Below are 17,563 nucleotides of genomic sequence, written 5' to 3'. Positions count from 1 at the left end.
TGAGCAAAAGCAGCTCAGGGACAGCACCCAGGCTCGAGTTCAAACATCGGGACCGCCAAAGAATCAAAACCATGACAGGATACACAGGAGCAACCACTACTAAGGAAAACCAGTTACAAGAAAAAAACCCAGCAAAGTACATTTTTACTTCAACATGAATACATTTATTTTATAATCAAGTACCTTGTTACTGGCAGTTATCTTGAACTGGCACCTGAAAAAAATATTTAAAAGAATTAAGTTTTGTTTTAAAGATTCCACATTATCAAATGAATTTAGATAATAAAAGCACTTATCTGATAATATCCATTTGTTTTATTTCTATAGTTCACTGAGACCTAAAACAAGAAAAAAATCAAGTTGTAGCTTGTTAATGTTCAGTGAGCTGACACAATCCTTTTCATAAATAGTAAATTAAGACTATGTCTTTTTTAAGAACTCTCACCAACCTGTCAAAGCCTGTTAAAATGTCCCTTGTATTTTCCTATTTTAATAATCAAACTTACATACCCGTGTATGTACGTGTGTATATGTGTGTGTGTGTGTATAAAAAAATGAAACTCTAGCTGCTTAGAATCCTACCAAGTAATACTTTTTCTGCCACTGACATCACATGTCTCTTTATGGCTTTACTGCAACAAGATAAATTGTGGCTTTGGTTTTTGTTTTTGCCAGCCCTAGGGCTTGAACTCAGGGCCTGGGCACTGTCCTTGAGCATCTTTTGCTCAATGCTGGCACTCTACCACTTGAGCCACAGCACCACTTCCAGCCTTTTCTGTTTATGTGGTACTAAGGAATGGAACCCAGGGCTTCATGCATGCTAGGCAAGCACTCTACCGCTAAACCACATTCCCAGCCCCAACAAGAAAATAAAAACCTCTCAGACTAGGAGTTTAAAAACAGAACCAGAACAGGCCTTGAGAAGCCTGTAATCCCAATACTTGGGAACATGCAGCAGGACATTCTTGACTTTAGGGCTGTTCTCAATTGCTGAGGACCTAAGCTACAAGCAATGAACACAGTAAACTCCAGACCTTGTCAGAAAAAATAAATAAAAATATATTAAAAAAAAACACAGTGGTAAGCAAGGAAGCTACTAAAGGTATACATAGTATCTTAAAGAAATACTAATTATGTACAATGTAAAGTATAGTTCAGATACGTTAGAGTTTAACTGTCTGGAAAACTATACAAAAATTGGGGCAACAATTCTTTAATGAAAATACATTAGTAGGATTTTTCATACTAAGTTAGAGCTTCCTCTCTAGCCCAGTGTAACCATAGTAATTCAAGAAAACTAGCAATGCATTGCCCAAGAAGAATTATACCTGACTCATGGAATTTAACCCTTCTATATAACACAGATGCCCCAATTGATGTGGTACATTATTAATGGAAGAGAATGGAGTCAAGTATTTGACAAAGGTTAAGGACAAATCAATGGACAAAGGACAGTGATTTTTTTTGGTGGTGTACACAATGGAGTATGCAGCCGTAAGGAAAACAGTCATGCTTCAAAACTGGATAGAAATGGAGATGACCATGCTAAGTGAATAGACTTGAGAAATACCTGCAAATACTCTAATAAAGGATTTGTGTTCAGAATATACACACAACTTTCAAAATGCTAATTATGAAATACCCAATTTTTATTTTATTTATATTTTTGTTAGTCATAGAGTTTGAAGTGAGGGCTTGGGCCTTGTCCCTGAGCTCTTCAGCTCAAGGCAATAGCTCTACCACTGGAGCCACAGCATGACTTCCAGTCTTCTGGTGGTTAATTGGAGATAAGAATCTCATTGACTTTCCTGCCTGGGCTGGCTTTGAACTGTGGCCCTCAGATCTCAGCCTTCTGAGTAGCTAGGATTATAGGTATGAGTCCCAGTGCCCAGCTAAGCCTATTTTTTAAAAGTGGCCAAAAACACCACACTGTTTCACTAAGGAAAAATATATGGATGGTAAATATGTATTTGAAAAGATGCTTATTATTTCCTAGGAAAATGTCAGGTACAGCAAGATACAAATTACTTCTAGTATTCAGTTAAAAAGGCTGAATACACTGGTTACACCTTTCTGTCAAACACTGGTGAGGATGGTAAAATTTGTTGTTGCTAGTGGAAAGTAAAATGGTTTAGCTGCTTTGAAAAACTATGGTAGTTTCTTACAAGGAAGTTTTGATATTTAGCATATAATCCAGTGCTTCTATTCTTGGCTGTTTACTTAAGTGAGACAGAAGCTTAGATTATATGATTCATACATATACTGTATAATTTGAACTGTAACATTTTGAAAAGGCAAGATTATATAGTACCAGAGGAAAAAAAAATCAGATTCTTGGGATGGGAGGAGAAAACCACAAGACCATGTCCTGTCACTAGTGATGGAAACTACTATAGCTTCATCACATTTAGTCATCAACCTGTAAAGGTGTTAATATTCAAAAAATTGTACAGTGAATTTTACTGTATATAGTTATATATACAGTTCTATAAAACAGATGATGATAAAGAGGCTGGGTGTGAAGGTGCATACCTGTAATCCTAGCTATTAGGAGGCAGAAACTAGAAGGAGCTCCGTTCAAGGACAACTCAGGCAAAAAACAAAACAAAACAGAACCCATATCTCAACAAATAAGCTGGGCTTACTGGTACAGGCCTGTGGTACCAACTATGTAGAAAAAATAGTAGAAGGATCACAGTCATGGGTTGGCCCTGACAAAATACATGGGACCCTATGTGTGAGAGTGTTGATTGGTTGATTGAGGGTATAGCTCGAGTGATAGGGCCTAGCAAGGGTGAGGCCAAGTTCAAACCCTAGTACCACAAAAAAAAAATAAATTTGCCTTCCATTGATTACTCTATATATATATTTGAATTATGTGCTATGTGAAGATGCCAATTACATACTTATTGATCATATATTTAAATATTAGAACATTAAAAATAAAAGTAATGTTTCTTTGAACACTCCACACCTTCAAGAGGTAACCAATATATTGTGGGTGCTCTTCCAGTTCTCCAAAAAAGCAAACCACTGCTGATGTGATTATCATATAGACTGTTGAAGAGCAGGATTCTTCTATGTGGGAGTTTATCTCTGAAATAAATTATGTGAACTGGATGTGTGTGTGTGTGTTTGTCATGGAGCTTGAACACAAGGTCTGGGAGCAGACCCTGAGTTCTTTCGTTAAGGCTAGTGCTCTACCATTGTGAGCCATGGCACCACTTCTGCTTTTCTGGTGGCTAACTGGAGATAAGAATATCATGGAGCTGGGCGCGGGTGGCTCACACCTGTAATCCTACTCAGGAGGCTGAGATCTGAGGATTGCGGTTCAAAGCCAGCCCGGGCAGGAAAGTCTATGAGACTCTTATCTCCAATAAACCACTAGAAAACCGGAAGTGGGGCCATGGCTCAAGCAGTAGAGCGCTCGCCCCGAGCTGAAGAGCTGAGGGACAGCGCCCAGGCCCAGAGTTCAAGCCCCACGACCGACCAAAAAAAAACCAAAAAAACAAAAAAACAACTGAATGTCATGGACTTTTTTTTGCCTGGGCTGCCTTTGAACTGTGGTCCTCAGATTTCAGCTTCTTTTTTTTTTTGTCGGTCGTGGGACCTGAACTCTGGGTCTGGGCGCCATCCCTGAGCTCTTCAGCTCAAGGTTAGCGCTCTACCACTTGAGACACAGTGCCACTTCTGGCTTTTTCTGCTTATGTGGTGCTGAGGAATGGAACCCAGGGCCTCATGCATGCAAGGCAAGCATTCTTACCACTGAGCCACCTTCCCAGCCCAGATTTCAGCTTCTTGAGTAGCTAGGATTACAGGTGTGAGTCATTACCAGTGCCTAGTTGAACTATAAAAAAAAAAAAAAAAAAAAAAAAAAAAACCAAAACAACAGAACCAATAAACAGTACCAACAATGTAATATGAAAGAGCTATTCCTTTTTTTTTTTTATGGGGGGGGGAGGGGGGGTCAGTTGTAGGCCTGGGCCTGAGCGCTGTCCTTCAGCGCTTCAGCTCAAGGCTAGCGTTCTACTACTTGAGTCAAAGCGCCACTTCCAGTTTTCTGAGTGGTTTACTGGAGATAAGAGTCTCATGGACTTTCCTGCCCAGGCTGGCTTTGAACCAGGATCCTCAGATCTCAGCATCCTGAGTAGCTAGAATTATAGGGGTGAGCAACCAGCACCTGGCTGAAAGAGTTATTCTTAAGGCAATGACGAAGGAAGTAGAAAAACAGTAGTATTGAGCATTCTAAGTACAAAGGCAGTATGACACAGCCTCTTTAGTATGTGTGACTGGTTTGAGTCAAGAGTAGATAGCAGTGAAAATTCAAGACATTCAGTTGCCTATATATCACTCATCACCAAGAAAGTTAAAATTAGAAAGTAAGATACAACTGGGTATTGGTGGCTTACTCATTTGTTCTGTACAGGTCCTGAGACTTGAACTCATGGCCTGGGCCTGCCCCTGAGTTTTTTTTTCTTAAGGCGAGCATGCTACCACTTGAGCTATAGTTACAATTCTAGCTTTTTGGTGATTAATTGGTGATAAGAGACTCACAGGCCAGGCTTTTCAACTGTGCTAGGATTAAAGGCATAAGTCATCAGCACCCAACTTGTTTTTGACTTTATTTTTTGAGATAGGTTTTGTATTCCAGACATTGAATTCCTGACTTTTGAGATTCTCCTGCTTTAGCTTCCCAAGGCATGTACCACCATGCCCTAGCTGAAAAATCACTGATTATCCAAATGAGGGTATGACATAGGGTATTAAAAAAATTTTAGAAGAGTACACAACTAGCTGGAAAATGGGATAATGTATGGTAAAAAAAATTTACAGACCATGCCCTCTCTCAAGAGGTACTAGGAGAACATTCCAATGTGCAGGTGGATGGAGAGCTAGGGCATCAGTAAGGATGAAATTTTAAATTATCCACTAAGAGGGGTTAACAAATATTTTTCTTTTTTTTTTGTATTTTATTTTATTTGAGAACATACTGTACAGAGGGGTTACAATTACATGGGCAGGATAATGCATACATTTCTTACCAAGCATTGCAACCTCCTCCTTTGTTTACCCTTCACCTCCCTTCCCAGCCTCCCCCCTCCCCCCCCACCCAATCATACCCCCAACAAGTATTTTTCTTATCTTAGTAGTAAGTCAGGTTTAAGATAGCTCTGACAGAACAGGCCAGGTGAATTTGGCAAGAGAAAATTTACAGAATTTGGTTCCACTGCTGTGAAAGAATGGTATTACAAGGTTCTCTTCATAGCATTATTACTCAGGATTCAGATTTATAAAAAACAAAAACAACAAAACACCATTCTGACAATCTATTTAGACCTTCTTAAGAGGAGTTCACTTCTAAGTGACAGATAATTCCTTTGTAACTCACTGATTTATGCACACACTATTTTAGTTGCAAAAGATTTTCAAAATCAATTTTATGTCAAGTTCCACTTGAAAGACAACCTGCATTCACAATGTAGCCCATTTCTATCATGACCTCTGACTCTTCCCTACTGTAAGTAGAGCAAATGTGGCTGAGCACACATCTTATTTCAGGAAAGAAAGTCCACGGGAAATGAACACAGATTCTTCCTTTACAGACAATGTAATAATTTGTTCATGAATTCAAACACATTTGGTGTGGAAAGCACAAAGGCAAGCCACTATGCTGGCAAGTCATACACTAAAAATTTCTGACAGCAAAAAAAGTTTCTCTTTCTTCTTGCTAAGCCTCTCTCTCATGACACAAGGTCAAACGAAGCGTTCTGAAAAGCAGTATTATGTGGAGACATGACATACCATTTTCCTCCCCCTCTAGATACTTGGATGGCTTCCAAAATGAAATTTCAGGAGCTTTAATAATGAAACTCAAACTAGCCTACTCTGAAACCTATTTTTTTATCCCCTAAATGGAAATCTGACAAAATGGGAAGTGCCCAGCAGAATAGAGAAGCAAGTTTTGTGGCTAAACTATTTACTAGGAACAGACTAGTTCTTCACGATTATGTAATAAAATGCAGAACTTCAAAACTGCGGAGGAAAACAAGTTTGATTCACCAGGACTCAATATAAAGTCTTAAAGCAGTATTAGATGATACAAGAAGGTGGCTTTTCATCTTATTATGTTCCTTTACATAAAAATCTGCTTTCCTGCTCCATGACAAGACCTAATCCAACACAATTCCTAGAAATAGTTTTACGATTACACATAAATACTAAGAAAGATTTTTAGACTGAAAGCCCTGTAGCCGGGTGCCGGTGGCTCAGGCCTGTAATCCTAGGTACTCAGGAGGCTGAGATCTGAGGATCTCAGTTCAAAGCCAGCCCGGGCAGGAAAGTCTGTGAAACTCTTATCTCCAATAAACCACTAGAAAACCGGAAGTGGCGCTGTGGCTCAAGTGGCAGAGTGCTCGCCTTGAGCTAACGAGCTGAGGGACAGCGCCCAGGCCCAGAGTTCAACCCCCATGACCTACCAAAAAAAAAAAGATGTTTTTTTGTGAGAAATTCTAGTTTGGTTTGAGGGACCCAATTAGGGCATATTTTTTTTTATTATATTTGAAATGACTGTAAAATATAGACCCCTAACTGGGGTAAGAATTGTCAACTCAGTAACATGTCAAAACTACCCCAAGGTAACAAACATTGAAAAAAATGAGGCTCCATCTCATGATTTTTCTTTTGGTACCAATACTAGGCCTTGAATTCATGGCACTCTTGCTTGATTTTTTTCTGCTCAAGGCCATCATTAGCCACACCCCACTTCTGGCTCTTTAAGCATGTTTTTTTTTTTTTTTTTGCTGGTCATGGAGCTTGAACTCTGGGCCTGGGCACTGTTCTGAGCTCTTCAGCTCAAGGCTAGCACTTTACCACTTGAGCCATAGCACCCACTTCCAGCTTTTTCTGTGTATGTGGTACTGAGGAATCGAACCCAGGGCCTCATGCATGCAAGGCAAGCACTCTACCACTGAGCCACCTGGTTCCCAGCCCCTCTTTAAGCATGTTAACTGGAGTTTAAAGTCTCACAGACTTTTTTGCCTGGATTCTCTGACCTCAGCTTCCTGAATAGTTAGGGTTACAGGCATGGGCCACCAGGACCCTGGTGCCTAAAGTTTCTTTTCCAAGTACTATGGCAACAACTAGAAGTCCCTTAAGGCACCAATTAATTTGTGTATTTATTGTGTGTGTGCTGGTCTTGGGTCTTGAACTCAGGGCCTAGCTGGTATCCCTAAGTTTTTCAGTTCAAGGCTCCTGCTCTACCACTTGAGCCACAGCTCCAATTTCAGCTTTTTATGTACAGATTTTCCTGCCCATGCTGGCTTCGAACTGTGATCCTCAGATCTCATCCTCCCAAGTAGCTAGTATTACAAGTGTTGTGCTGGATTGTGAAATGATTTTTATTCTGTCATATTTAGAGATATTTCAGGATACCAAAATACCAAGTAACTTAAAAACACTAAGTGTAAAAACATTAGCATCTAATCAATTAACCCTTGCCCCCTTCAAAAAAAGTAAGGTGCCATCCATGTTAAGTAAAGGAACCAATTTTGTGGATTATATCAGATATTTTTTTTGGGGGGTCCGGTCGTGGGGTCTGAACTCTGGGCCTGGGCACTGTCCCTCAGCTCTTCAGCTCAAGGCTAGCGCTCTACCACTTGAGCCACAGTGCCACTTCCGGCTTTTTTTTCCCTGCTTATGTGGTACTGAGGAATCAAACACATGGCCTCATGCATGCAAGGCAAGCGCTCTACCACTGAGCCACCTGCCCAGCCCTATATCAGATTTTTAAAGAGAATATATTGAAGTATACTAAATAGTTTACAAAAGTAGAAACTTCACTATAATGGAAACACAGGAATGATTTTGATTATCTATTATTTGAAATAAATATTTTCCTAGCCAACAAGAACAATGAGAACTCTTAATATACAGGGCTAGAGAACAGCTCTTCCAGGCCCAATACTGCCCCCTCAAAAACAAAAAATCTTATTAAATACTTCTTGAAATTAATGCTATGTAGTAACAGCATCAGCAGCTCTACCTTAAGCACTAAAATTATTTAGTCAATGTTTGATATTTCTGATTTGTAGGGCTATTTAAATAACAGATTTTCAGAAACAGGTGAATAGAAAAAAAAAGACAGATTCTGAGCTCTTTAACATATTAAGCCAGGTGACCTATACATTCTGGTACTTAGCAAGAGCCAAATCTTCTCAAATTTGTACTTAATAAATCAGAAAGATCTGTGAAAGGTCAGGTAGCATGATAAAAACTTGCCTTGGGTGATAAATTTGACACACTATATTTTTGTGCATGTGTGCTGGTCCTGGGCCTTGAACTTAGGGCTTAGGCACTGCCCCTGAGGTTTTTTTTTTTTTTTTTTTGCTCAAGGCTAGCATTCTACCATTTGAGGCAAAGCTCCACTTCCAGTTTCTTTAGGAAAGTTTATTGGAGGTAAGAGTCTTACAAACTTTCCTCTGCTTGGATTGGCTTTGAACCATTTTCCTCAGATCTCAGCCATCTGAGTAGCTATGATTACCAGCATGAGAAACTGGCACCCAATGACATACTGTCTTTAAAAAAAAATAAGACGGGGCTGGGAAAGTGGCTCAGTGGTAGAGTGCTTGCCTCAAATGCATGAGGCCCTGGGTACTCAGCACCACATAAGCAGAAAAAGCTGGAAGTGGGATGTGGCTCAAGTGGTAGAGCGCTCGCCTTGAGCTGAAGAAATGAGGGGACAGCGCCCAGGCCCAGAGTTCAGGCCCCACGACTGACCAAAAAAAAAAAAAAGAAAATTCCTAATCTCTGGATAGTTTCCAAGATGTTCAATCTTACAAGCTATACAATGTAACCCAGTTTCTAAAACCTCAAGCGTTTTAAGTGACTGCTCAGGATGTTCTTGAATGTACAAGTACCAACAAAACATATTTTTTTCTTGGCATGCATTTGCCAATTAAATGCCATCTTTTAGCTTGCTGCACACTTTCATTCCATAAAAGAGTGCCTTCTAAATGCCAAGACCTATGATAGGTTCTAAACCTGCAAAAGTGAATACTGTCCAGTTCTGTCTAGAAAGACTTCATAACAAAGTTAAGGACATATAAGTAAATAAAAAAAGCTAAAATGTAATACAGAAAGTTGCAAGGAAATATGGATAGATTACCTGTATTATACTAACAGCTATTAAGAACTTTGTACTTAAAAAAGAGAGCTTTAACATGTAGAGATTGGGCAATATTTTAGACAGTGGAAAGAACTGGGAAAACAAGGCTTGCTTAGGGAAACAAGGTCATCTATCTGAGCACATGGTATTTCAAGGGAAGAAATACAATAAGGTTGGAAAGTGGTTAATGACCTTCAGAAAGGTCTCAAAAGCAAGGCAAAAAAAAAGTCTAAGATACTTTAATTTTAATTATATATTTATGTGAACCTAAACATTTAAAGCTCTCCTGGAATGACACACCTATAATAATCTTAAACATAGCTCCTAAATATTTAACAACACCACTAAAACCTGAGTACTTCCCTAAATACTTGAAATCATTCTAAGCACTTTGTACTTTATACATATTAACTTAAGTAATACTAATCCCAACCTTGTCATGTGATGTGTATTACCTCCCATATGTGGAAATTAGGTGGAAAAATGTATGAAAGCATATAGTTATATGCATGTATAAACAAACTGACTGAAGAATGGCACATTCAGGGGAGGAGTCCAATGGTATAACTTCTCTGACCAACTAATGAACTGTTTAAATGAACACCAGGAAGCTGAAACATAGTGAGGAGAGGGAGTAAGAGAAGGACACACAAAAGGAGGGAGGAAGGGTAAGTAAATGCAGTCATTATATTCAATGAATGGCTTGTAAAAACTGAACCTACTTTGAGGGTAGGGATGCATGGGATAGGGAGAAAACAACCTAGTTTTCCAAAGTGTTCTAGAAACCCATATAGCAGGGCAAAACCCTATAGAATTCTGATGTACAGAATCCTAGAAGCATTGACAAGGTCGGTCCTACAGTTTCCAAACCCAATCGTTAGCCAGTTACTCCTTTCTAATTGGTTTATTAACTGTTTGAAATGTAGCTCCCCTTATATAATCACATTCTTGCTTATAGAATACTTCCTTTTCTTCTAATTTTATAGATTACATGTCATTATCATTAAAAAGCCTTTAAAGGCCTGTAAGTTTCCTTTTCATTTTTATGGTGCTGGGAATTGAAACTATGACCTTATGCATACTATTTACATGTTCTACCACTGAACTATATTTCACCAGCCTCTACTGTTTTTTGTTTTGTTTTGTTTTTTTGTCGGTTATGGGGCTTGAACTCTGGGGCTGGGCCCTGTCTCTAAGCAATTCAGTTCAAGGATAGCACTCTACCATTGAGCCATAGCACCACTTCTGGTTTTCTGGTGGTTTACTGGAGATAAGAGTCTCATGGACTTTCCTGTCTGGGCTGGCTTTGAACCGTGATCCTCCGATCTCAGCCTCCTGAGTAGCCAGGATTACAGGCCTGAGCCACCAGCACCCAGCTCTACTCTGCTTTCTTGCCTTTCCCCATCCCCCCAGAGCTGAGGACTGAACTCAGGGCCTTGCGCTTGCCAAGGCAGGCGCTCTTCCGCAGAGCTAAACCTCCAGCCCCTCTACTCTGCTTCCCTCCCTCCCCCCGATTGTGGGGCCTGAACTCTGGGCCTGGGCGCTGTCCCTCAGCTCTTTAGCTCAAGGCTAGCACTCTACCCCTTGAGGCGCGGCGCCACTTCCGGCTTTTTGGGGGGGGGGCTTATGTGGTGCTGAGAAATTGAACCCAGTGCCTCATGTATACGCTCTACCACTGAGCCACCTTCCCAGCCCCTACTCTGCTTTCTTAAAGCAATGTTTCTTAAATTCCCTAGATATGCTGGCATATGAGATTTCATTATTAAATTATTAAGTCTTTTGAAATAACTGTTCAGATTAACTTTCCTTCTTTCTTTATTCTCTTGTATTGACAGGTCTTTGAGCACAAATCTTTGTAGGAAGGTCATTAGGTAATCCAGATCTGCCTGAACCTAAACCCTAAAATATGTTGTCATTCTAGTTTGAACTGCAAGTGATCAACACCATTATCTATGATTCTGTGTAACCATATAATCAGAGGGGACATCTATCAGAGCCAAAGTACACATAGATATTTTTAAAGTACATTTTACTATTAATAAATTATGTAACTTTTCCCCAAATAACTAGACCTTTAAGAAAGCAGCTATGTTACTCAATATAACGAGTTATACTTCTCAACATATACTTAACCTCCCAGAGACAACTGAACAGTTAAATAAGTCCTACCATTTTCAAAAAAAAAAAAAAAAAAAGAATGACAAACACACCAGTCAGACACATCAGTCTTGATTAGTTAAGGATAAAGTATAATTATATACCAGAGCCAGGCACCAGTGGCTCACACCTATAATCTGAGCTACTGAGAAGGGTGAGATCTGAGGATCGCAGTTCAAAGCCAGCCTGATCTGGCCCTAAGTTCAAAGACCAGGATCAGGACAAAAAATAAAATAAATTACATACCGGAGACAGCATTTTTAATACACATGGCAGTTCCAAGTCTTTTATTACTGTAAACTTTGCTTAATTCTTCCACAAAGTCGATCTTATCCTGAAAGACAAAAATTCTTTTGAATATGATGTTATAGCTTAGATGCTCAAACATAAACTATCATTAAAGAGATCATTTTATTCCTAACCATGCTATTGGTTATAAACTCTTTATTTCAAGTTTTTACAAATAATTAAAAATAACATGAAAATACTCATTGTGTTCTGTGAAAAATAAACATGAGGTACTACTTAAAAACTCAGAATAAAAAGACAGGGGTGGCCAGACACTGGTGGTTCATGCCTATAATCCTAGCTACTCAGGAGGCTGAGATCTGAGGATCTTGGTTTGAAGCCATCCCAAGCACGGAAGTCCATGAGACTGTTATCTCCAATAAACTACTCAGAAAAACCTGGAAGTAGAATTGTGGATCAAGTGGTAGAGCACTAGTCTTGAGCAAAAGCTCAGAGTCAGTGCTCAGGTCCTGAGTTCAAGCCCCAGGAATGGCACAAAACAACAAAATCAGGTATGGTAATGTAGTCCTGTAGTAGTCTCAGCTCCTCTGGAGGCTAAGGCAGGAGGATCCCTTGAGTCTAGTTCAATGACAAGGTAGGAAAAAATTACAAAATAAACAAACAGCAATAATCTAGAAATGGAAACCATATGAATGGATAAATCCCTAAAAATGTTTTAATTTTGGGATTTCAATAAAAAATAACAAAGGATAGGAGTTACTCATTCTCATCTCAACCCAAATGTTATTTCAAAGCTGTTTTATATTACAGAAACACTGTTAAAATTTGGCAATTTTGTAGAAATGATTAATTTTCAGAAGTACAATTTTATAATTTCTTTCAAAATGAAGTATAAGATGGTCTAGTAGCCAGTTAATATTCATTTATAATCACCTTCCATTAAGATAAAATCCTTACAAAAGGTCTGAAGAATAAGAAGTCTTGGGGTAAGTATATTGACACAGTCATGTGTGTGTATGTGTGTGTGTGTCTCCACACCCATGTACACCAGTACAAGGGCTTGAACTTGGGGATGATGTGGTCCTTCAGCCATTTCTAATCAAGATGAATGCTCAGGGCTGGGAATGTGGCTTAGTGGTAGAGTGCTTGCCTAGCATGCATGAAGCCCTGGGTTCAATTCCTTAGTACCACATAAACAAAAAAAAAGCCGGAAGTGGCCCTGTGGCTCAGGGACAGTGCCCAGGCCCTGAGTTTAAGCCCCAGGACTGGCAAAAAAACAAAACAGAAACCAAATGCTCTACTACCTGAATTATGACTCCACTTTTGGCTTTTTTTTTTTTTTTTTTTTTTGTCGGTCATGGGGCTTGAACTCTGGGCTTGGGCACTGTCCCTCAGCTCTTCAGCTCAAGGCGAGCGCTCTACCACTTGAGCTACAGCGCCACTTCCGGTTTTCTAGTGGTTTATTGGAGATAGGAGTCTCACGGTCTTTCCTGCCCGGGCTGGCTTTGAACCGCGATTCTCAGATCTCAGCCTCCTGAGTAGCTAGGATTACAGGCATGAGCCACCGGCGCCCGGCTTCCACTTTTGGCTTTTTGATGGATACTTGAAGATAAGTCTTAGTCTTTCCTGCCCCACCCAGGCTGGCTTTGAACAGTGTTCCTCAGATTTCAGCCTTCAAGTAGCTTGGATTACATGATCTACTGGCTTCTGGCATTAACACATCTTACTGAGTTCTCCAAATATTTTATTTTATTAACAATTATAAGTCAATTCAGTATTAAGTTTCTAGAGTATTAAAGGTTAAGATACTATCTGTGGAACATCATTAATTTTCAGAAATATTGTTAAAAATGTACTCTAGCTTATTATTTTACATACAAATGTACACATTGATCCACAAGAAATGATTACAGGGAACTTACTCCTTATCAGGTTGAAAACTGCTAACAGTGATTAAAAACTTTACTGACAGGCCAGGTGCAGGTGGCTCATGCCTGTAATCCTAGCCACTCAAGAGGATGAGATACAAGGATTGCAGTTTGGAGCAAGAAAAGTCCTAAACGTCACTTTCTATGTAGCAAAATGTTTCACTGTACAAAAACTCAACTTCATAAGTGAAGGAACTATTCCTAAGTGAAAGGAAAAACCTTCAGTTTACTTTATCACTTAGATTATGACAATCCTGCCAGATGTGGCAGTCAACACCTGTAGTCCTAGTTACTCAAAAGGCTGACGCAAAAATGCTGTCTGAACATAAAAGTACCAGGCCAGCCAGGGCAACTTAAAAAAACCAAAAAAGTAATAATTCTATTTGAATAAGGATACTCCATAGTGTTCAAATGCAAAGCTAAAGATAAAAACAGAATATTGGAGAAAATAGGTAATAATAAAAATGGCATATACAAATGCACTAAGGGAAAAAGCTTTCAGATAGAGAATTGTACTATGTATTCAAACTCTTCCTCTTTCTTTTTTGTAACAGGGCCTCCTAATGTAGCCCAGGCTGCCTAGAGGTTGAAGTTGAAATCCTTTTGCCTCACCCTTAGTACTGGGCCAATTCTTTTTATTTCTGGTTGGTAATGGGGCTTGAATTCAGGGCAGGGACACTGTCCCTGAGCTTTTCACTAGCGCCTCTTCCGGTTTTCTGGTGGTTAAGTGGAGGTAAGAGTCTTTCTTGCCTAGGCTAGCTTTAAACCACAGTCCTCAGATCTCAGCCTCCTAAGTAGTAAGATTACAGGCATGAGCCACCAGTGCTCAGCTGGACTAACTTCTCAAGTGTATTTTTTTGGGTGTGTATGTTTATTTCTACTTCTAGAAATGACAAGGATGTGAAAGATCTAGATGCCTAGAATTTTTAGTCACTGATATGAGTCCTCAAGCACAATGTTTTGTAAAAATGTGCAAGGATATTTTTGCTATTAGAAAAATAAACAGAAGAGGACTTAGCTGACTTTGCAACACTGGAATGGAGATGTACCTCAATGGTTAGGCACTTGACAAGTGTGCACAAGGTACTGGGTTTGATCCTTGGCACTATGAGGAAGTGGCGCTGTGGCTCAAGTGGTAGAGCGCTCGTCTTGAGCTGAAGAGCACAAGGACAGCGCCAAGCTCCGAGTTCAAGCCCCATGACCTCCAAAAAAAAATAACAATTATGATACATAGATCCTATGTGAAACTATGAAGCAATGAAACTATAAAGCAAAGATGCTTTATAGCCCGAGTTATTTCTAATATTCCCAGTGTTTTCCTTAAGTGGTGGATACATGGCTCAGAGTTAAGAGTGCCTTTCTGACAGTGTAAGGTAATGAAGTCAAACACAGGGACTGAAAGATTAATAATAATAAAATCAGTGTCTTCCATAAACAAAAAGAGATACAGTGATTACAAGTATATTTTAAAAGACAAAACCATAACAAATTTGGTATGATTTATATGTAAAACATGAATTTTAATTTTGTTGTTGTTGTTTTGGTCGGTCATGGGGCTTGAACTCTGGACTTGGGCGCTGTCCCTGTGCTCTTCAGCTCAAGGCAAGCGCTCTACCACTTGTGCCACAGCGCCACTTCCTTTTAATTGGTTTTTGATGGAAGGAATACAAATCTGTATTTTCTTTTTCCTGTCAGTTATGGGGCTTGAACTCTGGGCCTGGGCACTGTCCCTGGAGCTCTACCACTTGAGCCACAGTGCTACCTCCGGTTTTTTGGTGGTTATTTGGAGATGTCTCATGGACTTTTCTTGCCCAGGCTGGCTTTGAACAGCGATCCTCAGATCTCAGCATCCTAAGTGGCTAGTATTACAGATGTGAGCCATGGGTGCCCGGCTAGGTATTTTCTTCTTTTAGTAATTTCCAAATGTCCACTAACGTGGATTGTGTATCTAGATTAATGACAGTTCTAATTTTTACAAAGATTATAGATGATTACCCCTGGGAATCTCAGCATTATACTTTCCTTTAGAAATCCATGTTTCTCCTAAACTGTTTCATTAATTAAACCTTTTCCGTATGGTAAGTTTTTAAGATGGAAAAATCATGAAGACATCCAGTGTTTCATGATAAAACCATTAAGTGCTTTAAAAGCCCAGAAATGAGGGCCTGGAAAGGTGGCTCAGTAGAAGAGTGCTTGCCTTACATGCATGAGGTCCTGGGTTCGATTCCTCAGCACCACGTAAGCAGAAAAACCTGGAAGTGGCGCTGTGGCTCAAGTGGTAGAGTGCTAGCCTTGATCTGAAGAGCTGAGGGACAGTGTCCAGGCCCAGAGTTCAGGCCTCACGACCGGCAAAAAAAAAAAAAATAATAAAAGCCTAGAAATGAGAACCACATGAATTGATAAAGAAATCTACAAGGATGTCTTAAATTGGAAGATTTCATCCTAAAACACCCCATCAACAGGCTCATTAAACAGTTATTTGAACTCTTGATTAAACAAAACAACTTTCAACTAACGTTCTATTTATCCACCAGTCCACAGAAGTTTAATCAAGATTTTATTTAGTATACATTAGGACTCACCTCTGTAATATGTTGGAGCTTGTGTCACTGATGTGAATTGTTATCTTCACACAACTGCCAAGACACAAAGAAAGCAATAAATACTTGTGAGTAGGTTACTCAGCAGAAACACTGATATACATCTGACATTCTTTTTCTATTTTCTTTTTTTGCTCAGATCGTGGGGCTTGGACTTAGGGCCTAGGCTTTGTCTTTGAGCATTTGTCCTCTAAGGCTAGCTCTCTACCACTTAAGCCACGGCTCCACTTCTGGCTTTTTTTTTGGTGTTTAACTGGAGATAAAAAGCCTCCCGGGCTTTCCTGCCTGGTTTGGGCTTTGAACCGTGATCCTCGGGGATCTCAGCCTTCTGAATAACGAGGAGCACAGGTGTGAGCCACTAGTGCCCTGCACATTTGACATTCTGAATAATTCTGAAAGGGGAAAAAAAATCAGGTACGAGTAAGATCATCATCATCATCATCATCAACAAGTGGATTCGGCTTTGGGTAAGACTTCCTCTGGTCAAGCCAACTTGAGAACAGGTCCTTCCCTCACAGCACCTGTCCAGGGCACTTTTGGAAGGTGAAGTTTCGGTCTGGATTCAGCCCACGCGCCCCCCCGCGCGCGCGCCCCTTCCGGAAGTCCTTGCGTCGAAGCCGTCCTCAGTCCCCGCCGGGGCACGCGAGGGCCGGCCTCGGCCTGTGGACTCGGGCGCGCCGGGCCTCGGACCGCAGGGGGCGAGCGGCGTGCGAGCCGTCAGGGAGGCCCCGCCGGGCCGCGGCGCCCCCACGCGCGGGCTTTGCGAGGACCACCCTTCCTTCCCCGCCGCCGGGGCCAACAGTGTCAGTGGAGAAGTCCAGAGAACCGCGAAGCCTCGCCCGCCCTCCCCCGCCCCCCCGCGAACCTGCGCGCCCCGGCGGGAGCGCACGCCTCGCCCCGCCTCGCATCCCGCCTCCTCCCCACCCCCCCCACCCCCGCCCCGCCGCCGGCAGGAGCGCCTTCACCATGGCCGCCTCGGGCTCCCTCATTTCCGGTGCCGGTGCCGGCGCCGCCGCCGGAGCTGCGCCATCCTCCGGTCGCTCGGATAAGCATAGCCCTCGGCTCACCTTTCAGACGGCTCTTCGACTCCCCTCGACCTCCGCTGGGTGCTGTCCCGGGGTGAACAGTGGATGAGTAGCACACTAAAATGAGTCTCTCGCAAAAAGAGGGGGGAAAAAACCAGGCACTCCGCTCCGTGCACCCCAGAAACAGAAAACGCGATAGCGCTGCGGCCAATGCTGCCCGGACAAAATGGCGCCGAGAAGCCGGTTTCGCGCAGGCGCCTTGCGGAGCGGCTGCCCCGCCCCCCCCACCCCTCAGTGCGAAGTCCCTGGCCGCAGTTCTGGGGTTCCGTTTCCATGGGACACTCCACTGCCAATCCTCGGACCGAACTGCTCTTCCTGACCCCTCCGTTCTCCAATCAGTGCTCAGTCAAGCACATCCGGAGTCGTCTCTACCAATCACGT

General features: G+C 41.3%; 1 long non-coding RNA gene across 1 annotated transcript; it reads right to left on the bottom strand.

Annotated features, from left to right (window-relative positions):
• Positions 1-125: 125 nt before the first annotated feature.
• Positions 126-17,353, bottom strand: LOC138834044 (uncharacterized). The gene is made up of 4 exons (XR_011373992.1): positions 17,165-17,353; positions 16,080-16,133; positions 11,567-11,654; positions 126-338 (listed from the first exon to the last, which is right to left on the bottom strand). It is a non-coding gene; the product is annotated as an uncharacterized lncRNA (long non-coding RNA).
• Between the last annotated feature and the right edge of the window lie 210 nt (positions 17,354-17,563).

Source organism: Dipodomys merriami, unplaced genomic scaffold (assembly GCF_024711535.1).
Source record: "Dipodomys merriami isolate MVZ:Mamm:240054 unplaced genomic scaffold, mDipMer1.0.p SCAF_1, whole genome shotgun sequence".
NCBI lineage: Eukaryota > Metazoa > Chordata > Mammalia > Rodentia > Heteromyidae > Dipodomys > Dipodomys merriami.
This window is presented reverse-complemented; position numbering and strand designations above follow the sequence as displayed.